Source organism: Arachis hypogaea, chromosome 20 (assembly GCF_003086295.3).
Source record: "Arachis hypogaea cultivar Tifrunner chromosome 20, arahy.Tifrunner.gnm2.J5K5, whole genome shotgun sequence".
In the NCBI taxonomy this organism is placed as follows: domain Eukaryota; kingdom Viridiplantae; phylum Streptophyta; class Magnoliopsida; order Fabales; family Fabaceae; genus Arachis; species Arachis hypogaea.
Window position 1 is genome coordinate 46,536,811 of NC_092055.1, and position 22,908 is coordinate 46,559,718.

Below are 22,908 nucleotides of genomic sequence, written 5' to 3' on the forward strand. Positions count from 1 at the left end.
TTTAGTGAAAATATAAGTTCGAGAACGTTAGTGACAATCAACTTTCTCACTAACGTTACTAAGTAAAAGCCACGTTAACTTCAACGTTAGTGGCATAAACGTTGCCACTAACGTTGCCTCTAAGTCATTCGCACACGTTATTGAGACTTAACATTTCCAATAACTTTGAAAAGCCCCTTTTGTTCCCACGTTAGAGCCCACGTTAACTTAGTTAACGTGGCTCTTTAATGTGGGCTTGCCATCCTTCGAGAACGTTAGTGACACTCAACATTGTCACTAACGTTCCAAGGTGCCCCTATGTCTCACGTTAGAGTCCACGTTAACTAGGTTAACGTGGCTTCTAACGTGGCCATGCTTAGCCATCCCCAACGTTAGTGACAATGTTGAGTGTCACTAACGTTGGCCATTCTTTCACTCATCAACGTTAGCTTCCACGTTAACTAAGTTAACGTAGCTCCTTGGGGGGTTGTGTGGTTGCTTCCAACGTTAGTAACAATGTTGGGTGTCACTAACGTTGTCGACCATGCTTGCTTCTTACGTTAGCTCCCACGTTAACCAAGTTAACGTGGGAGTTAACGTGGTATGTTTCTCCTTAGGCCAACGTTAGTGACAATGTTGAATGTCACTAACGTTGGCGTTTCTCCCCCTTTCTAACATTAGAGGCCACGTTAACTAAGTTAATGTGGACTCTAACGTGGCCACTTATGAGCATTTGCCAACGTTAGTGACAATGTTAAGTGTCACTAACGTTGGCTCAACTTCCCTTCTCCACGTTAGAGTTCACGTTAACTTAGTTAACGTGACTCTTAACGTGGTCAATGATGGCTTTGAGAGCGTTATTGGCAATCACTTTTCTCATTAACTTTGCAAGTTACCTCCCATTCCTTGCTTCCTTTGGTCCTGAAATCAAGCAATAGAGCGCATCAAAGTTCTAGTCCAAGTCATGGGCAATGCAACATACAATTTGTCACTAAAGTTATGCAAAATACTCATGAAATAGTGTAAAATGCACAATGTATGCTTGAATCAAGGTGTAAGTGAATATCTACCCAAAACTAGCTTATTTCCTAAGGAAATGCATGAAACTAACCTAAAAATAGTAAAGAAAAGGTCAGTGAAACTGGTCAAGATGCCCTGGCATCACAACACCAAACTTAAAGCTTGCTTGTCCCTACGCAAGTACTGGAACAAGAGAATGATGAATGGACTGCCAAGAGCAATGAGTCATTCTTGTGGAAGTCATATCACTGATTTTATGGTGGTTTCATGCATAGCAACTTAGGTTCATTCCTGGCTTTCAAACCTTTATCATGTCTTAAAACACTCACTTTGCTTACATCCCATGAGACTTTTATTCATTGATCCCTTTATTGTCATTTCAGAGCTTATTGGTGTTCTTAGGCTAAGTGCTCTGTAAGGGGGCAACTTTTTAAGATAAGCTTTCAGCCAACACTCCCGAATCAGTTGGTTCAAGGTGCTAGGTGTTGAAGCATCCCTAAGGACTTACTCCCTCAAGTCTCTCCCCCATACATACACACCACAGGCATATAGTTCATTTATTTTCCTTCTTGAGACCTTGGTGTCCAGCACCTCTTTGGGTTACTAAATGCTCTGTGGTGAGGGTTACTCTTGATAATGGACTTTCAGCTGATAATCCCGGGTTAGTTAACCCAAGTTACCAGGTGATAAAGCACCCCTAAGAGCTTATTCATCCAAGTAGATCCCTCACACAGGAATACCACAGACACATATCTTAAGATCAAAACTATTGGTGCCTAGCCTTATTGCTTACTCTTTTTCTTTTGTTTCTTTCCACTTTCATTATTCTTTTCTCTTTCTCTTACTAGGATCTTGTCATATACTTAGTCTCATGAGGTGTGTTCAAAGCAAAGTATTCAGGCCAGATAGTTGTCATCCCACCTTATGGTTGAACCAACTTAGCTAACTTACGATCATACCACAAACTCATGAATGTACTCCATAATATGAACTCTACTCTGGTCTTTTGAAACATAAGCATTCTCTCTTCATTTGATTAAAAGGGACAAGCATACAAGTAAGTAAAGTAAGGATACAGTGACATAAAGACTAGCACACAGAGACTTTCTTCAATACCAAAAACTTAAAAGACATAATTGAAAAAGGTTTAAACATAACATGGAAGCAAGTTCTATTTCATACAAGATCTTCCTTATTTAAAGCATAGAAAACATGGACCAAAAAGAACTCGACCACCTGTCATTCATGTGGATGCCCATGCTCCTATCCTTGCTTGTCCTCATTGTGTCTCTCTTGAGTGCTTGTACTTCCGCTTCCCTTGTCTTTTCCAAGCAGCTTCTTCCAGAAACCACCATCTTCCATCTTCTTCTTGAGTGTCTCCTTTTGCTGCTTCACTTTCCTCTGTTCTTGTTCTACAAAATCTTTTTGGACCTCATCATATGTAGGGATGGCATAGTGTAGCTGATGCATATTACTGGTCATGTAGTTCAACTTGGCTTGAGTGTTCACATAGAACTCCTCCCTATGTAGTTGCCTTCCTTCATTGAGTACACTGAACTCATTGAAAGTTTTCATTTGGGCTATCTGCCGCTGGTTGAGTTCTTGCAAGTGCTTCTCTTGAAGCTCTTGCCTCTCATTCACTTGGTTGATGGCTTGAGTGAGCCGGGAGTAGTGTTCCTGCTGCTGCTCCATTTGTTGTTTTTGCCATGCTTCCTGTTGGCTCAGCCAGTTGGTTTGAAGGTTCAGTATTTGCTCTTGTCCTTCCATATGTCTCATCCCCAGATCCTCAATGGCCCTTAGAAGGTGATTCATGTTCAAGTTAGCTGGATCATAATACTCTCCTTGTTGATATTCCTCCTGATGAGGTTCCTCTTGGTGAACTCTTTCTTTTGCTTTTGGTTTCCCTATTTGTGGCCTTCTTTGTTGCTGAGCAGGTGTAGTATAAACCAATCGCTCGAGTGTAACTGGCATCCCTGGGTTCACCCAGTCTGGGTTGCTGTCCTCAAATACTACCTTGGCCTTGTTGCGTAAGGGGAGAATGGTGCTGGAGTACCAAAGCCTGGCACCTGAATCAACCTTCTCAGCCGAATCTTGAATCCCCTTGGCGATGAGCTCATTCACATTGATTTCCCCACCTTTTATTAAGCAATGCACCATAGTAGCTCGATTGATGTTTACCTCTGAATTATTTGCAACTGGTAGAATGGACCTCCTTACGAGTTCAAACCACCCCTTGGCTTCAGGGCTCAGGTCTCCCCTCTTGATGAACTTGGGTCTCCCATCTGTGTACCTCTCCCAGTCAGCTGCTATAACACAGATGTCTGACACTATCTCTAAGAGCTCATCATTATCAGAGCTTCTACTTATCCTTGCCTGATAACTGTCCTCATCAAAATGAGGTGATTTCAGGTGAAGAACTCTTGTTATGGCATTTGGGCTGAAGTCCACCTCCTTTCCTCTCACGTAACTTTTGAAGGTTGGGGCCTTGGTTTTATCTTCTCTTACTACATTTGCATAAAATTATTTGATGAGGTTTCCATTGATCTTCCCCTCTGGACTTGTGAGCAATTGCCACCCCCTCTGTTCGATTTTTTCCAGAATTTGTGGTGACTCATTTGCATTGATTTGGAAGATTAACTCTGGCAATATCTTTCTGGCCCTTATCCGTTCGAATTCACGTTCATGAAAGGCAGTTTTGAATTTCTTCTCATCGAAAGGAACACTCTCCATGGGTTCCTTCCTCTTTTGCCTCTTTGAGCTTGATGATGCCATGAATTGAGTTGCTGTTTTGAAGGGGGGTTGGAGGATACGGATAGATGAGGAATAGGTTGGCTAGGACAGAGTGTGATGAAGGAGGTTGAGCAAGCCGTAAGTATAAAGTGTGGAGAGTGGGAATTTGAGTGTGAGGAATGATCATGCACTAAGGTTCACTTATATAGGGAGATCATGAGTGGATGGAAGGTGTGGATTGCAAGGATTTTTGCTTGATGGACGGTCGGGATTGTGTATGAAGGAAGGACAAGGATCATCACTTAATAAGAGTGATTGGTTCGGTCTTCAAGGATCTTCCTTCTCCAATGTTGCATGGCAATGTTTCCCCATGCGTTCCCTCTTGAGACATGTGTGTAGTGCTCTTCATTAAGTGGCGGAATCTCCCCCATTTAATTGTCCAATCAATCCCTTTTTATGCTTCTTTTCTTTTCCTATAAAGATTTAAAATAAGGAAATTAATATCATAAAAATTAAACTCTACGGCTAGAATAATAAAGAGAAGAAAAAGAGTTTGTTTATTTATGAATTTCAACTAACTAACTACTTGTGTATCCTTATGCATTTTGGTGGCACCATGGGGTGACACCAAACTTAGTTTGAAGCAATGTGATGAAAAGTTTTGTTCAAAGCTCCCAAGACTAGCATGCATCTTGGTTTGCTTTGAACACCAAACTTGTTCTTCACTATATACTGCATGATAAAGATTTCACCAAGTGTTTGTCAAGTTTGGGTTGAAATTCATAAACATTGATTTATTCATTATTTTAAAAACATATAAAACATGGGTTGCCTCCCATGAAGTGCTTCTTTAGCGTCACTAGCTTGACGTTTTTCCCTCATCAGGGTGGTTGATAGTGCTTAAAGTCCTCCCCTCTTGCTGTGGACTTATATCCATTGATTGGATCAATGATCTCCACATGTTCCAGGGAAAGAACTCTGTTGATAGTGAAGACCTTGGGTAACTGAGATGGTACAGTAGGGAGATTAGGGGGAATATCTGGGAAGTAAGCTGAGACAACTCTATCCCCTGGAGAGAAGTCTTCTGTAGGGATCTTCTTGTTCCTCCACCTCCTTGGTACCTTCTTCTTTGTTTCTTTTGAGGTTGCCTTCCCTTGGTGACCTCTTTTTCTAAAGGAGTTGTGATGCTGTCTTCACCTGCCTCTAGAGGTTTAGGTTCCTCCAACTTTTCCTTGAGCTGTGGCAATTACTGTTTTCCTTGTTTATCTATTAAGGGGATCTCAGAATGAACTGGCTGTGCTTCAGTGCTTGTTTCCTCCTTCAGTGTCTCATTATCATTTGTGCTTAGTTCCTTGTCCTCTTGATCTATTTCTTGTGAGAGTTTGAAAATATTGAAGCTGAGTCGTTCATCATGGATTCTCAATATTAGCTCCCCTTTCTCTACATCGATAAGTACTCTGGCCGTAGCTAGGAATGGTCTTCCCAATATGATTAGGTGAGTGTGACTCTCTTCCATGTCCAGGATGACAAAGTCTGTTGGGAGAAAGTATTTCCCAACCTTTAGCAACACATTTTCCACCACTCCTATTGCTTGCTTTTGAGTTTTGTTAGCCAGTCTGATGATTACATCTGTGGGCATTATCTCATTGATCTGCAGCCTCTTCACCAGGGATAAGGGCAGTAAGTTGATGCTGGCCCCCAAATCACATAGTGCTCTATCGAACATAGTTTCACCTATGGCACAAGGGATGTGAAAACTCCCTGGGTCTCTTCTTTTTGTAGGCAACTCAGGTTGAATAAGGGCACTACATTCCTTGTTCATCACTATAGTCTGGCCTCCTTTGAGTGAGCTTTTTCTGGGAAGAAGTTCCTTCATATACTTGATGAATGCAGGCATTTGTTGAATTGCCTTGATGAATGGTATGTTTACATGCAGAGATGCAAACAAGTCTAGGAACCTTGAGTATATTCTTTTTTTCACAGCACCATTGAGCAGTTGAGGGAAGGGTGCATAGAGCTTCAGCAGCTCTTGTTGTGAGATTTCTGGTTCTTGGTGATCTCTATCCTCCTCTTTTGTTGAGTTGTCTTCAGGTTGTTCGAAAAGTGTGCCTTGCTTGTCTTCAGTCTCTTGATCACTTGTAGTGACCATTTTGCAATCTTCCCATCTTACTTTCTTTGCTTCTCTTTTGGGGTTTTTCTCCGTGTCACTTGGGAAGCTATCAGTAGGTTTGGGAATCTTCTCAGCTAAATATCCCACCAGGAATTCCAGCTTCCTAATGGTCTCTCCCTGGTTCTTAATATTGGCTCGCACCTCCTCTTTGAACACCTTATTTTCTTGAATCTCTTGGCATATTCCTTCAAGTAAGGCTTCAATCTTAGAGAGCTTGTCATCAATTGATGAGTGATTCGGAGCAGATGTGCTGTTTTGGTTTTGATAAGCATGTGGAGAAGTGTTGTTGTGGGGGTGTTGAGATGTCCTCTGTGTGAATTGCTGGTGAGCTGCATTGTTGTTGGAGTTGTAACGTCTCTGGTCTTGGTTTTGATCTTGCTCACTTCCCCACCCAAAGTTTGGGTGGTTTCTCCATCCAGGGTTGTAGGTCTTGGAGTATGGATCATAGTTTTTCCTTGGTGAATTCCCAATGTAGTTGGCTTGCTCCTCACTACCCTCTGCTTCTTTATTCACTCCTTCTTGGGTTGTTGATGAAGTGGAGATTGCTGCTACTTGGTTCATCTCCATCTTCTTGGTGAGGTCAGCCAGCTGCTGGGTAATGAGCTTGTTTTGGGCCAACAGAGCATCTACATTGTTTAGCTCCATTATTCCTCTTGTGTTCCCTCTTTCGGAAGCATAGAAGTAGTCGTTCTCTGCTACTATTTCAATAACATCTATGGCTTCCTCAATAGTCTTCTTCTTGTTCAAAGATCCTCCGGATGAATGGTCTACGGCCTTCTTTGACTCATAAGAGAGCCCTTCATAGAAAATGTGCAGCTGCACCCATTCGTTGAACATATCTGGTGGGCACCTCCTTGTTAGGTCTTTAAACCTCTCCCATGCTTCATATAGAGTCTCACCATCTTGTTGCCTGAAAGTTTGGACCTCAGCTCTCAGCCTATTGATTCGTTGAGGAGGGTAAAATCTTGCTAAGAATTTGTTCACCATGTCTTCCCAAGTTGTCAAGCTTTCCCTTGGGAAAGATTCCAGCCACTTGGCTGCTTTGTCCCTAAGTGAGAATGGAAATAAGAGCAGTCTATAGGCGTCAGGATGAACACCATTAGACTTCACTGTGTCACATATTCTCAGGAAGGTGGTTAAATGTTGATTGGGGTCTTCTTGAACACCTCCTCCAAACGAACAGTTGTTCTGAACAAGGGTGATGAGTTGTGGTTTAAGTTCAAAGTTGTTGGCATGGATTGTTGGCTTTTGGATGCTACTTCCACAATTGCCTGGGTTTGGATTGATGTAAGAGCCCAAAACTCTTCTATCCTCCCCAGCATGATTTGCTCTACCTCCTCCCCCATGGTTGTGATCCTCTTCTTCATGATGGTTTTCCATGCTGTCTTCCATGTTTGGTTCAAAGAATTCCTCTTCTTCCTCAGCACCAACCACTTTCTTTCCTCTTGCCTCCCTCCTTAATCTAAGGAAGGTCCTCTCAGGTTCAGAATCGAAGGAAGTTGAAGCCCCGCTTCTTCTCCCTGTCATACAACCATCAAGTGCAAGCAAGAAAAGATAGGTGCAGAAAGTATTTGTGTCAGAATTACTGTTAGTTGTGGGTGATGCAATATATCAAACAGTTAGTGGGTTAGCAAACAGAATTGAAAATAACAAAGAAAAACAAAAAAAATAGAGGGGGAAGGGAAGAAGTTTAACTAAAACAGAAAGTAAATCACTCAAACAGAAAATGAAATTCACAAAATAAAAATGCTCAATCTAGTGATCTTCCAATTTAATCATTGTTGATGCACAATCAATCCCCGGCAACGGCGCCATAAACTTGATGCACGGAAAACTTGTCTCACAACAAATCTCCCTTTGGCAAGTGTACCGAATTTGTCGTCAAGTAAAAACTCACAATAGAGTGAGGTCGAATCCCACAGGGATTGATTGATCAAGCAACTTTAATTAGAAGAATGTTTTAGTTGAGCGAATCCAAAATTTGGGTTGAGAGTTGCAGAAAATAAAATGGCGGGAATGTAAATAACAGAAAAGTAAATGCTAGAATTAAAGGACTGGAAGTAAATGACTAAAAATAAATTGCAGAACTATAAATGGGAATGGGGGATTTGCTCATAAAAGTAAATGGCAGAAATTAAAGAGAATGGGTAAGATCAGAGATGGGGAGTTCATTGGGGTTAGGAGATGTTGCAATTCTCCGGATCAAGTTCATTTTCATCTCTTCCTCAATCAATGCACTCATTGATCTCCTTGGCAATCTTAATTGATTGAATTACAATTTCTTGCAATTCAATCTCTCAAATCTTGATCAATAGCCAATTCCTTGGTCAATTGCTCATGAGAAGAGATGAAGTATGGTCACTGATTATACCACATGCATTTCCCAAATCAAGTATTGAGAGGGTTATAGTCACATACCCATCCAGACCCAATTTGGTCCAGCATGAGAAAGCATTTCTAGCTTGATCTCTTCATTCCTCTTTCAAGGTTCAGAAGAGATCCAAGTTTGAATAGCTTCTTTTCCAAGATAACTACTCAATTGGATGAAGATCGAAAGCTTTCAAGTAAAATCAAGAGAAAAGATAGAAGAAGAATAATGAAAATTAGTATTGATCCATCAAATTACAACAGAGCTCCCTAACCCAATGAAAGGGGTTTAGTTGTTCATAGCTCTTGAAAATGAAAACAGAGATGGAGAATACATCATAAAACTAGAAAATGCAGAGAAAGTAAAATACAGAGAGTAGTTCTCTTTTTCCAACTTCCAGAACTCCCTTCAACAATTCAAAGCTACTCCTATATATACTACTTCTCTCAGCTTCTAGTTGGCTCTTCAAGTTTTGGGCCTTTGGATCTTGAGTTTGAAGCAGTTCTCTTCTTCATTTGGGCTTGGCTTTACTTGCAGAGAGAAAATGTGAAGTGGGCAGAGACTTTAGCTCAGGACGTTAGGGGTGTTAACGTTTAGTGAAAATATAAGTTCGAGAACGTTAGTGACAATCAACTTTCTCACTAACGTTACTAAGTAAAAGCCACGTTAACTTCAACGTTAGTGGCATAAACGTTGCCACTAACGTTGCCTCTAAGTCATTCGCACACGTTATTGAGACTTAACATTTCCAATAACTTTGAAAAGCCCCTTTTATTCCCACGTTAGAGCCCACGTTAACTTAGTTAACGTGGCTCTTTAACGTGGGCTTGCCATCCTTCGAGAACGTTAGTGACACTCAACATTGTCACTAACGTTCCAAGGTGCCCCTATGTCTCACGTTAGAGTCCACGTTAACTAGGTTAACGTGGCTTCTAACGTGGCCATGCTTAGCCATCCCCAACGTTAGTGACAATGTTGAGTGTCACTAACATTGGCCATTCTTTCACTCATCAACGTTAGCTTCCACGTTAACTAAGTTAACGTGGCTCCTTGGGGGGTTGTGGGGTTGCTTCCAACGTTAGTGACAATGTTGGGTGTCACTAACGTTGTCGACAATGCTTGCTTCTTACGTTAGCTCCCATGTTAACCAAGTTAACGTGGTATGTTTCTCCTTAGGCCAACGTTAGTGACAATGTTGAATGTCACTAACGTTGGCGTTTCTCCCCCTTTCTAACGTTAGAGGCCACGTTAACTAAGTTAACGTGGACTCTAACGTGGCCACTTATGAGCATTTGCCAATGTTAGTGACAATGTTAAGTGTCACTAACGTTGGCTCAACTTCCCTTCTCCACGTTAGAGTTCACGTTAACTTAGTTAACGTGACTCTTAACGTGGTCAATGATGGCTTTGAGAGCGTTATTGGCAATCACTTTTCTCATTAACTTTGCAAGTTACCTCCCATTCCTTGCTTCCTTTGGTTCTGAAATCAAGCAATAGAGCGCATCAAAGTTCTAGTCCAAGTCATGGGCAATGCAACATACAATTTGTCACTAAACTTATGCAAAATCCTCATGAAATAGTGTAAAATGCACAATGTATGCTTGAATCAAGGTGTAAGTGAATATCTACCCAAAACTAGCTTATTTCCTAAGGAAATGCATGAAACTAACCTAAAAACAGTAAAGAAAAGGTCAGTGAAACTGGCCAAGATGCCCTGGCATCAGTATTTGAAGTTGAATTCGTCCACTTTCAATGGAGATTCATTGGATGAAGATCCACAATAATATGTAGAGGATGCAAAGAAAGCTATTCGAGCTCTCAAGTGCACCAAAGAATTGGCTGTTGAGTTAGTATCCTACAACTTGCGTGGTTCAGCAAGATATTGGTATGAGTCTCTTCTTGAGAGCAAAGAAGCAGCTGGACTTCCTCCTCCTTCTTGGGAAGAGTTTACTGAAGAGTTTCTTGCTCGATTTTATCCAGCTAACAAGCAAGCAGAAGATGCAATTGCCTTTGAAAGATTAAGGCAAGAGAATATGACAGTGACTGAGTATGCTAAGGAGTTTACTAGACTTTCTAAGAGTGCTCCGTACTTGGTGAATTCAGAAGAGATGAAAGTTCGTCGTTTCGTTCGTGGATTGGCAGAACCTATGTTCACTACTCTTATGCCTGAAGTCGGACGCATGTCTTTTAAGGATGTCCTAAACTCTGCCTATGGAATTGAAGCTGGGATAGTGGAGAGAAATGCTTTTAAGGATGTTGGTAAGAAGCACAAGATGAAGGGACAATTTTCTGGTGGATCTAGTTTAGGAGGATTTCAGTCTCATCATGGTCAAACTAATCAGCAAGGTTATTCGGGGTATCGAGCTCGTCCTCAAGCATCTTTTGGTGGGGTTGCTTCTTCTGGATCTGCTCCCATGAGTGTTTCGAATCCCAGACCTTTTGTTAAGAGCACCTCTCAATCTAGTGTACAGGGTTCAAATCAGACAAGGCCAGCTCAGACTTATTGTCTTCAGTGTGGGAGTTACCATTCCGGTATATGTTTCAAGGCTACTGGTGCATGTTTTGGCTATGGTCAATCTGGTCATCTTAGGAGGGATTGTCCAAATCCTAGAGGAGGCTTTGCTCCAGGTATTGCACATCCTACAACACCAATTCCATCATCTTCAGCTATGTCCATTGGAAATTCTTCTGGTCCTAGTGGCAGAGGAGCAGGTGGCAGGGGTCAGACTTATAACAGAGGAGGGAGCCAAAGAGGAAGAGGTCAGACACGTGTATATGCCTTAACACGTCAAGATGCTCAAGCTTCTCATGCTGTGGTGGCAGGTACTTTACAAGTTTGTTATTTAGATGCTCGAGTGTTATTTGATACAGGTTCTCATTATTCATATGTATCTCCACATCTTGCATCTCGTTTCGATAAACAACCTGAACTGTTATCCCACCCATTTCATATTGGCACTCCGCTTGGAGTCTCCACGATGGTTCGAGTTGTATTTCGGTCTTGTGTTATTAGAATTAATACCGTTGAAACCTTAGATGATTTGATCCTTTTAAAACCAATGGAAGATATTGATGTCATCTTAGGCATGGATTGGTTAGCAGCTTGTCATGCTGATGTGGGCTGTTACTCCAAAACTCTGAAGTTTGACATACCGGGTATCTCACCTTTTATTTTTAAGGGTGATGACTGTCCCACTTTAGCTAGTATCATCTCATCTATGAGTGCTATACAATTGATGGATAAGGAAAACCAAGGATTTCTGGCAGTTGTTAGAGATGTTAATGACGAAGTGCCTAGTCTTGATCAGGTTCCTATTGTTAGAGAATTCCCTAACGTGTTCCCTGATGAGCTACCGGGGATGCCGCCTGACCGTGAAGTTGAGTTTTCCATAGAATTGGCTCCGGGAGTCCAACCTGTGTCCATTCCTCCCTATCATATGGCTCCAACTGAGTTACAAGAATTAAAAGTTCAATTGGAAGATATGCTAGAGAAAGGATTCATTCGTCCTAGCACTTCTCCGTGGGGAGCTCCTATTCTATTCGTAAAGAAGATGGATGGAACGATGCGACTATGTGTGGATTATCGTCAGCTCAATAAGATAACTGTTCACAACAAGTATCCATTGCCCAGGATTGATGATTTGTTTGATCAACTTCAAGGAGCTACCTGTTTCTTAAAAATCGACCTGCGTTTAGGGTACCATCAATTGAAGATAAAAGAGGAAGACATTCCAAAAACTACTTTTCGTACTCGCTATGGGCACTATGAGTTCTTAGTAATGTCCTTTGGTATGACGAATGTGCCTGCAGCTTTCATGGACTTAATGAATCGAGTCTTCAAACCTTTCTTAGATCGCTTTGTTATCGTCTTCATCGATGATAACTTGGTGTATTCGAAAAGTGCTACGGAGCATGAGTATCATTTGAGGATTGTGTTACAAACCTTAAGGGATCACAAGCTCTATGCTAATTTTCTAAATGTGAGTTTTGGCTTGATCAAGTGACATTCTTGGGGCATATGGTATCAAAAGATGGAATCATGGTGGATCCAAAGAAGGTTGAAGCCGTTCGGAAGTGGCCAAGGCCTACTACAGTGACAGAAATTCGTAGCTTTCTAGGGTTGGCTGGCTACTATCGGCGATTCATCAAGGACTTCTCGAGAATTTCGGCACCATTAACCAAGTTAACTCAGAAGAATGTGAAGTTTCAATGGTCAGAAGCTTGTGAGGGAAGTTTTCAGACACGTAAGTCTTGTCTAACCTCAGCACCAGTTCTTGTTTTACCTTCTGGGTCTGGGGGATTCTCAGTCATTTGCGATGCATCTCGGATAGGACTTGGTTGTGTATTAATGAAGCATGGCCGCGTCATTGGCTATGCCTTGCGACAACTCAAGAAGCATGAGCAGAATTATCCAACTCATGACCTGGAAATGGCAGCGGTCGTCTTTGCTTTAAAGATTTGGAGACACTACCTTTATGGTGAGACCTGTGAAATCTATACGGATCACAAGAGTTTGAAGTATATATTTCAACAGAAGGATTTAAATTTGAGGCAACGGAGATGGATGGAGTTGCTAAAAGATTACGATTGTACCATTTTGTATCATCCTGGAATAGTAAATGTTGTAGCAGATGCCCTCAGTAGAAAATCTATGGGTAGCTTGGCCCATATCACTCTTGGAAGGAGACCAATTGTTGAAGAAGTCCATCAATTGGAGGCCGGTAGAATTCAATTTGACCTTGGAGAATTAGGAGTTTTCTTAGCACATGTTCGAGCTCAATCTTCCCTAATAGAACAGATCAAGGTTGCACAAAGTGATGATCCGAAACTAAGAAAGCTTATGGAATATGTTTGCAATGGGAGGAACTCATACTTTTCTCTTGATCAAGATGTTTTGCGTTGTGGTCAACGCTTATGTGTGCCAGATAACCCCGACTTGAAGAAAGCTATTTTGGAAGAGGCTCACAATTCTAAGTATACCGTTCATCCAGGCTCCAATAAGATGTATCAAGATTTGAAATAATTGTTTTGGTGGGAAGGCATGAAGAAAGACATAGGAGTTTTTGTTTCTCATTGCTTAACTTGCCAACAAGTTAAAGCTGAACATCAAAGACCTGCTGGGTTATTACAACAGATTGAGATACCTGAATGGAAGTGGGAAAGGATTACGATGGATTTTGTAACAGGTTTACCTCGTAGTTTTAAAGGTTTTGATTCAATTTGGGTAATTGTGAATAGAATGACGAAGTTAGCTCACTTTCTTCCGGTGAAAACAACTTTCAGTGCAGCTCGGTATGCTCAACTTTATGTTGATGAGATAGTTAAGCTACATGGAATTCCAGTGTCCATTATTTCAGATCGCGGGCCCCAATTCACCTCTCATTTTTGGAAATCTTTTCAAAAAGCGTTAGGAACTCGTCTAGATCTTAGCACAGCTTTTCACCCTCAAACTGATGGGCAATCAGAGAGGACGATCCAGATATTGGAAGACATGTTAAGGTGTTGTGTTCTAGATTTTGGTGGGAATTGGGACAGCTATTTACCTTTGATCGAGTTCTCTTATAATAATAGTTATCAAGCCAGCATTCAAATGGCACCATTTGAGGCTCTTTATGGGAGAAGATGCAGGTCACCTATTGGGTGGTTTGAGGTTGGTGAGGTTAAGCTTTTGGGGTCAAATTTGGTACAAGATGCGGTTGAGAAGGTTCGCATAATAAGAGAACATTTATTAGCAGCTCAGAGTAGGCAGAAGGCTTATGTTGATAACAGAAGGCGTAACTTAGAGTTTTCAGTGGGTGATCAGGTATTTCTGAGAGTGTCGCCTATGAAGGGAGTGATGAGGTTTGGGAAAAGAGGCAAGCTTAGTCCTCGATACATTGGTCCATTTAAGATACTGGACAGAATAGGTGCAGTTGCTTACCGCTTGGTATTGCCGCCTGAGTTGTCTATGATTCATCCAGTCTTTCATGTATCAATGTTGCGCAAATACCTTCCTGACCCATCTCATGTGCTTGCACCACAAGCCATAGAGCTAAACGAAGGTTTATCATTTGAAGAGGAACCGGTGGCTATAATAGATCGCCAAGTAAAGAAACTACGTTCTAAAGAGATAGCATCTGTGAAAGTTGTTTGGAAGAATCATTCGGTAGAAGAAGCAACTTGGGAAGTGGAGGACGCTATGCGCGACAAATATCCATATTTGTTTGAGTCTAAAGGTAACTATCACACTTATCATAGTTTATGGGTTTGAAATTCGGGGACCAAATTTCTTAAGGGGGAGAGAATGTAATAACCGAGAGTGTGAGGAAAAAAAAAGAGAAAGAGAGGTTGAGAACACGTGGGGGGCACATGCCCCCACTTAAAAATTTTCTTTCTCTCTTCTCATCTTCTTCGACACTCCCCCTCCCCCTCTGTTCTCCTTCCCTTTCATTTTCTTTCAAAAAAATCAAAATGTAAAACCCTCATTTCTCTTCTCTTACCAACTAGATTTCTTCATCTCTTCTCCTTGCAACCAACCACTCAATATCATCAAATTCACCTTCATCATCTTGCTTCCTTTTCTTCTCTATTCTATCTCCATTTATTCAAATCTCATTTTCTCAAAATCTCCAAATCAGAAAATTTCAACTTAATGAGTGAAGGGAGCATTCAACTTTGAGTCCCGGTTATTATTGAGGCTTCAAGGTAACTCTTTGACTCAGTAATTAGCCATATCTCTAATTTTTATCATCTCTATATTTATGGGTATATATAATCCGAATTAGGGTTATTAGGGGTTAGAAAATTTGGGGCTTTTGTCAAGGTGAGTAAGATTATGTTAATTGACAATATTAGTAGCTCACAAATATCATTATTGTCATATTTCTAGAGTTGTAGAATTATTGGACATCATTTGGTAGCTCGTTGACGCGCTCAGAGTTGCTTCCGATTCTTTGGAATCAAGTTGTGAGTGGATATTATATCTATAATTGGTTTTAAATATATTATTATCAATATCTATGTTGAATCATTAATTTTGGAGTTTGAAAATATTTTATTATTGTGATTTCTGAATTTTTGAAAATAAATATTGATTTGTGAAACTTAAAATTTTATAAAAATACACACGAGACGATATTTATATATTTTGTAAAGTATAAATGTTTTCTTATTTGACCTTATGTAAATTTTAATTAAATTCTAGTATGCAATCCTATATATATTGATTTGCTATGGAATTTAGTAGTATGTTATAAGCACCAGAGATTTTTATAAGTGATTTGGTTTGGATTGGTTTAGGAGACTCTGACTAGAAAATCGTCGTTAACGGCGGTTATGACGTTAACCTAGATGCATCTGGCTCAGACCTCATTCTCCGAATAGTAACACGGTAAGGCCAAAGATCTGATTCACTAGCAAAGGAAAGCTGCCTTGATCAACTATAGGAAAGTACCACTTTTACACAGAAGGACTTCGCCCGAAAGCATTGATTGAAGGTCTCCTCTTTCTTTTTCACAGCTGCCCATGAGTGAAAAGCAGAAGCGATCCTTCTATTCTAGAAGATAGGACTGCTGACCACGTCGAACTAAGCCTGCCTTCCTCTTTTTATAACGTTCGTCCCCCATACCCTTTCTCAAATCGGAGAAAGGCAGGGGAGACTACTTTCTTCATTCCATTCCGACTCCCCTTATGCCTTTTGCTGCTCCACAATGCTCTCTCCAAAACAAAACTCCAGTGAGTAGAAAGAAGCCCGCATTCCCTCTCTTCTTTCTCCTATCGCTAGGGGCCTTGCTCATCACTCACTTACTTCATTCTAACATGAGCTAGAGCTACTCCTGTATGATCGAACCCAATTAGAAACCCCCTGATAAGCAAAAGAAAGAGGGAAACTACCTTTCATATTTCATTCTTTCTTTCCGTAAAAGTAGTTACGGGTTCAGGGCAGTCGGAACTCTAACAGTAAGAGTAGGCGGTGCGGTTACAAGTCCTGGGGATAAATGAAGTGAGTCTTTCTTTTTAGTCTGCCTTTCAAGATAAGACCCTCAAGTTGCTAAATCTTTGAAAGTTTTCAAGTCTGATTCAAAACTGGCTTATTTTAGGGCAAGGAGTAAGCTTTCAATCTATACCCTTTAGAGAAAGGGATAATTACATCTAATAAGAATGTTACCCTTTAGAGAAATGCCTTCCTCTTTTTTGTTTATTTAGGTGACGTAGTCTTCTCCGATGAATGGAAAAGGTCGTAAAGGGCTAAGCTCAGGGGGGTTGGCATTCCGAAGTAAAGTGGGCTTTTCTCACACCGCATGGGGTCCTTTCCTACGCATATGCAACAAGCTCTTCCCTAATCTAGAGGGTTCTCACGCCAAGCTTCCTTTCTTTCGGGCAAGTCCAATTACAAACAAAAGAGAAGGTCGGTCCCGTCCCACGGGTTAGGTGCTTAGCTGAAGGTGGAAGTCCAAAGCTTAATAAGGCGGAAGGCGAAGCCGAGGCAAGAGCAAGGGTTGAAAGAGAAGAATTCAATCTCCCCTATTTGTTCCATTCTCAATGGTTGGTCGGTTGGCCAGGATTGGTCAAGTGCGCTGGACGACACGGCATTCTCCTTTCAATAGTACCATCGACTGGAGACCGGATTGCTACCAGAGAGAGGAATGACTATAGGACTTTTGCCCCTTGGTTCGCTAGCTGACTTGCCAGCGCTTGGATTCTCGAACTCTAAGAGCGGTTGTTCACATCCGATTCGATGGCATCTGTCCGCTTTCTACCATTGCTACTTACTCGATGGACAAACTCAAGGAACTGCTTTGTTGGATCACATCATCCTGATCCAGCTTTGGGTGTCAGTCTTCTAATGTAAGCTCTCTGGCAGGCCAATCGATCTCTGCTTGATTGGCCCTAACTGCATGATCGATCTATGAAACTAAAGCCGAACCAAATGGGAATCCTAGGTATAGGAGGGACAAGCTGGCGTGGGGGGAAAGCAAGCCCGGCAGGGTATGATGAAAAGCTCTCACCAGGATTGTGTTTCCAGATCGATTGATCAACATTTCCCTCTTTGTGATAGCTTAAAATACTTTTCGACAAGGCCAACAAAGACGCGATCTTCTGCAACGGAAGCTAACGTGGATGTTCCACCGGCACCGGGGTCACGATCATCGGAGCAATCAACGGAGTGTTTCCTTCAGTAACGGGAGAAATCCCTTATTATAAGGAAGCCGAAGATGTTCATTCTGATTACAAGGATGGCTTGTTGGAGATGTATAGTTGGATGTATAGTAGAAGTGGCCTTCCTGGGACAGGAGGCGAGAGTATGTATGTTCACATTTATCAAGTAGCATTGATGGATTTCTCTGGCAATCACAAGGATCAAGGCGAACCGCTTGCTGTATTTCCTGCTCATTAAGCAGTTACGCCTAATCTCGCATATCCAGAATCTCAATAAAGATAGATGCAGGAATGGAATATCAACAACAACTTCCTCGTTGGCAGATCCGATGTTCTACCTTTCTAAAATAAAAAAAGTACTAAAACTAGCTTTCCTCATCAATGCTTTAGGTAACAGATAGGCGAACAGATAAGGAATAAGATTGAGTGGGGTCTGTCGAGTTGGTGACTCTAGTTCCTCTCCCTTACGGTCGAGCAACTACGTAAACTACGTACGTTGGTCGAATGAGTTGAACAACGAATCTCTAGTCACTACGTACCTCTTCGAATGAGTGTAACGATTCGTTACACCGTTTCACATAGTTGAACAAAGAGAACTGGCGGACCCCCGCGTAGTAGGCACTAAGATATGCCTGTAAACGGCTATATGAGCGAACTTTGCACTATCTTTAGTGAGAAAGAATATATATAATCCATACGGAATCAACGTCCAAGTCCGTTTTCTTAGCCTTGGAAGAAATGAATGTTTCGCCACCTTCGTTTTAGAGGAACAGCGCCCCATGTGCTTCTGACTGAACTAATTCCTTCTTGCGCTAAGTAAAGAATGAATGCCCTCCCCGGAGCATTAATATATAGGGTTAGCACAGAAGTACCTTATGCATAGGGTTAAAGCCACGGAGAATGTATTTGCTTGCGCCTTCACCATCTTATAAGAATTTTCCTATGTCTGAATGAGAGACTGCCGGGGCACTTACTCGTTATGAATGAAAGCCCTTGCTCTGTGCCTTATTTTCCGGTACCGGTAGCGAAGAGTACTGATGCTATTGGAATCTCTTATCGGATCCGTTAGCGGGTAGTAAACTTAGCAGGGAGAATAATACGTTTGCCCGCCTATGTACAATTACTTGTATCAATCTGCTCCAGCGGTAAGATCAAGTGATTTCGTTCCCTTGAGATTGTCGCATTCTCCCTTGTACTAGCATTCTCACCAGCCTTCGTGGCTGTCTCCGTAATTGTATGCAGAAAGAAAAAAGTATACCAGTATTCCCCATCCCTTAGGCAAAAGCAAGTTCGGAGAAAAAGACTTTCAGGCCTAGTTGCCATCTATCTAGTTTCCTTCCATCCAATCCAGTAGGCCAGGCGCTAGGAAGTCTAACCATCTCCTCCCTGTTCTCCTGTCTTTTTCGTCTTAAGCCCTTGTGAAGGTAATTGACTAAGTGGAAGCGAGTGCCAGCAAGGCAGATTTACATCGTGATTGGCGACTTCTTTCTTAGTAAGGTTCTTTTGCTGAGGCTTTCTTATATAGAGGGAGCTAACCTCTATTCCGCTATTAAGTCTGGGATCGAGCCCAGCTTGACTTTGTCATCCAACCGATGCCTTACTTCTTCAGTTCCAAAACCTTACTTACTTATAGAGTCTTAAAAAAGAGAATAGGTACCAATACACTCGTATGTTGAGTCAAGCTCACCGTAGAACTCTGCTTTCTCATATATGACTGAGATATCGTATATTTTTTATAGGAGTTCTATATCCGCCAAAGAGATTGCTTGCTTACCAAGAAGAAATGTAAATTCTCTTCTGTCTTTATCCTTGATAAAAAATAGTGAATTTTGCCACCGATAAGCGCTTTAAGATTCTCATAACACCCAATGTTATTCCTTTTGGGCAAGTAGCTTCACTCGGATCTTCTTTATTGTGCTTGTCGTGCTGGGACTGCTCCTCCTTAACAACCTCTCCTTCCTCAACTGTTTGGTACACTCCTCTGGCTACTTGTACTTATAACGCTGGGACTAATTGAACTCAGGCTGATTTCTCCTCTTCTGACTGCCCTTCTTCAGGCACAACCATACCTTCTTTTCGTTGGGCAATGAAATTGGATTTTTCCCCGCTCGATTTGCTTCTTGTAGTCATCGCCGGACCAGAGCTCTTCCCCCTAAATCCCCTTTCTATTGCGGGTTTCGAGCGACTCGCTACTATAGTGACAAAAGTCCAGTTGACGTAGCGTAGGTGGAAGAAGATCGGACTAAGTTCCTTTCCGTGATAACTCCATTCTTGGGCTGGTGGTTTAGAAGATCTTCCCCATCCCTATTGGAATGAATGCTTGAAAAGTCCTTTCCCTTTGGCCAAGCTAGTAAACTACCTCATTCTATCATTTCTTACTTTTTTGACTGTAATGGTAACGGCTAGACTACTTTGCTCAGAGAACCAAGCAAGTCCTTGCCTTGCTTCATTTTTTAATGCAGTTCGGGATCGAACGGAAAAGAAAGGCTATTTTCCGTTACGGGCTTATGGATCTAGTGGATCGTCCCAGTAAAGTACTACTACTACTAACTACTTCGTTATCGTCACTGGCTGCAGATCTGGCTTGGCTCGATAGGCTATGGAATAAACGGATGGGGGCAGGCTTGCTTGACCCTAGCCCTAGCTTCTGAAACAAGAGAACGGACCGACTCTAACTAATCCACTCCTACTAACAGGAAGTGTAAGGGCAGACCTCGTCCTACTTGCACTCTACTCTTTCCATTTCAATGCTAGCTCGATAGCAGCTAGATTGCTCAGTAGGGACTACTAATGGACTATCACAAACGAAGTGATGGATTGGACGACGGACGGGACAACTAGCTAATTGGGGGGACGGAAGGACAGAGATAACTCTTCAATGAAAATCAATCCTGAAATTACGTAGATAAGAAATCGTTCAGTAGTAAAAATATTTTAATTCTTCTATATATAACTTATATATAACAATAGACGTTTTTAACAGATCAGATGATTTTTTGGTTGAAATCTGTGTTTTTAATATTTCCCCCTTTACGAGCTAGCTTTATCCTTGTACAGAACTGGGACTTTTCCAAGTCACCCCTTTTTGTATGCTTCCGCATGAGCGTGCCCCCCTGGAAATACCCGAAGGGGATGTTAGCCAAGATCAACTTTGGAATGAGCTCGATCGTCGAAGCCAATTAGCAAGGAGCAGAGATATTATAAGTCCCACGAGCGAATCGGGGAACACATCCGGGAATTCGAGGTTTGTTGTAGATAAAGAATAAAGAAAGCATCCGCCTTCTATTGCACCCCCTTTCTTTTAGTAGGTTAGGTGGTCGAGATAGGGAAGAACTATCGGTAGAGGCAGCTCCAGAGGGGGTTCAGGTTGAGGCTTCTGACAAGGAAGGGGAACCATTATTATGATATAGAAAAAGAAAGGAAATCTATCCATAGTAAACAAGAACTAGGGCGCCCTTTCCTGTCTCGTTGACGAGGTCAGGTTATCCTAGGATTATCCCGTCTTTCCATCGTAGTAAAGTCGGAAAGATGAGACGTTCGACTTACTAGTGAAACTCTACTTTTCATTCTTCACTCTTTCGAAGAGCAATCTCAAGTAACTAGTTATGAAAAAGATGAATCATGTGAGTTTCATCAAGGAGCAAAAGGTCATTCCATCCGAGATTGCGAAGATTTCAAAATGAAGGTTCAGAGCTTGATGGATGCGAAGTGAATTATGATCGGCAGTCATGAAGAAAAACAAAGTTCCCAGATAAGTGTGCTAACCAAAGAACCCGCCCCAGCGGACCCAGTTTCAAAAAGATTGAGTGGTCTGCGCATAACACCTCCTGACGGGGCATCTCCTCCATCCCCGTTGGTCCTTCCAAAACCTACTTCTCTTTTATTTTCTTCTTTTTCACTCTGGCGCAGCATTGTCCACTGGGGAAAAGTAACTGGCTGATGGGAGACCTGTTCCACGTCTTAGCTTCGACCTCCCAGTCACAGCACAGACATGCCTGACTGACAGCCTTGTTCCGAGAGTCTAAAGAACCCCCAAACAAAGTAGCAAGAAGGATGACTCTCGAAGGCTTGGTCCTTATACCGAAACAAGGTCCCAGATCAATTTGCTGAAGCCGAAGGCCAATGAGGAAAGGTCCTTGACTTTGCTTGAAGCGGGAAATAAGGTATACTATGAATAATAGCTCTTCCTAACAAATGGAAGTGTGGAGGAATCGAAAGCTAGAGCTATTAGTCTACAATAGGGCTTTCTATAGTTATATCTCACTTGATTTCAAATGCGATATTCGACTAAACTGAAATGAATTCAATCGCCTTATAGCTCACTTTATATATATATTATTATATGACTCCAATCCTAGAGCTTCGCCTTTTCCTTCTCTACTCCCACGCTAAAAGGGAAGTCCCGAAGGCGCATCTCTTCCGAGACTCTTGTTGAGTAAGATGTTCTTCTTGCCTCTCTAGCCTTTAGCACAGCAGTAGGAATTGTCTAATCTACTAATCTAAAGGGCTACCCGCTTTGAATCTCTTGGAGTAATAAGGGCAATAGGTCTTTCTTGGAAAAGATCCTTCTTACTTCGCTCTCCAGATCGTAAGCAAGGATTTCTGATGCGCGGAGGGGCCCTAGCCTTAAGCCCGCTCCCCGAAGAAGGACGAACTGGTTACAGCTATCCACTAACCTCTCGAAGATTGTTCAAGTCAGCCTTTCCGAAAGGTCGATAGCACCAGAGATTATGGTTCGCCAGTGGCAAGATTTTTAAAGATATTATGTAGCTGATGCGTCGAGGACCTTCGCAAGAAAGATAGATATAGGATATCATGTCCGTAAAGGACTCAAAAAGCCAAAAGTAAGATATGAGAGAGGCCGAAAGGCTAGCAGGAGCTGCAAAGAGGAAGGAGCTCGCCGGGGTCCGTAGGACGAGAAGAGGAAATTGAAGAACAGCAAGAAAGAAGGCTAGTCACTCTTGGCCTCTTTCTGCCCTGACTCGGAACCCCATAGTCAATCTTTCCCTGGCTTGAGAGGTTTCAGGTTAAGCAGGGGATCTTCACTCTAATGCTTTCATTCCTTCAGCTTCAGATAGGTGGGCTCATTTCCTTTCTTTCTATACGCTATTCAAAGCATCTCTCAAGGTTAAGGTTAAATCGAATAAAGTTTTCACATGCCTCTTAGTGAAGTTTTTTCTTGTCTTCCCTGAAAACCCAAGGAAAGGCTTCCAGATGAGATACGGTTCTTAAGTGCTTCCATAGCTCCCTTCTACGCCAACGACTTTCATTTTTTCTATCGTCGTCGTTATTGCCAGCACTCCCAACGGCTGCCCCTTGGTCGGCAACCGCCTGTTGCCCTAAACCTTCATTCAATTGTCACTACTAAAACGTTCCCGTGATACGAAAACCACCTCATCAAAGAGTGAGACTAGGCATTCGGCTAGCTCTTGCTACGGAATCCACTTCAAGTCCCTCCTTTTCTTTTATAAGCCTGATTTCACCGTCTTCTTTTCTTTATTGT

At 41.9% G+C, this 22,908-nt stretch overlaps 1 non-coding gene across 1 annotated transcript; it reads left to right on the top strand.

The window, feature by feature from the left end:
- The first annotated feature begins 6,731 nt into the window (after positions 1 to 6,731).
- Positions 6,732 to 6,838, top strand: LOC112788048 (small nucleolar RNA R71). The gene has a single exon (XR_003195428.1). It is a non-coding gene; the product is annotated as a small nucleolar RNA R71 (small nucleolar RNA).
- The last annotated feature ends 16,070 nt before the right edge of the window (positions 6,839 to 22,908 follow it).